Genomic DNA, 372 nt, shown 5'->3' with positions numbered 1-372 from the left:
TCTGGGGGCCCCCAACTTTGTTTCGTTTTTTTGTTTATCTGTGTGGCTCGAGTATGATATACATTAAACAAAGCAGAAGTATATAGCTAGCTAGCAGCAGTAGATAGCTAGCTAGCAGCAGTGCTTAGCTAGCTAGCAGCAGCAGACAGCTAGCTAGCAGCAGCAGACAGCCAGCTAGCAGCAGCAGACAGCTAGCTAGCAGCTAGCTAGAAACTAGCTACATACACCAGCAGATACAAACCACTGGGGCTGCGCTGTGCCGCTGATTGACTGCAGCCCCCTAAAGCTATTCAGCTAGCAAACAAGCTAGCTAGCTAGCTAGCTAGCTAGCTAGCTAGCGGGCTGTAGCTAGCTGGCTAGCTGCAGGGACCA

The sequence above is a fragment of the Eimeria mitis genome, genomic scaffold, assembly GCF_000499745.2.
Source record: "Eimeria mitis Houghton genomic scaffold, Emh_scaff932, whole genome shotgun sequence".
Lineage (NCBI taxonomy): Eukaryota > Apicomplexa > Conoidasida > Eucoccidiorida > Eimeriidae > Eimeria > Eimeria mitis.
Note: the sequence above shows the minus strand (reverse complement) of the source record.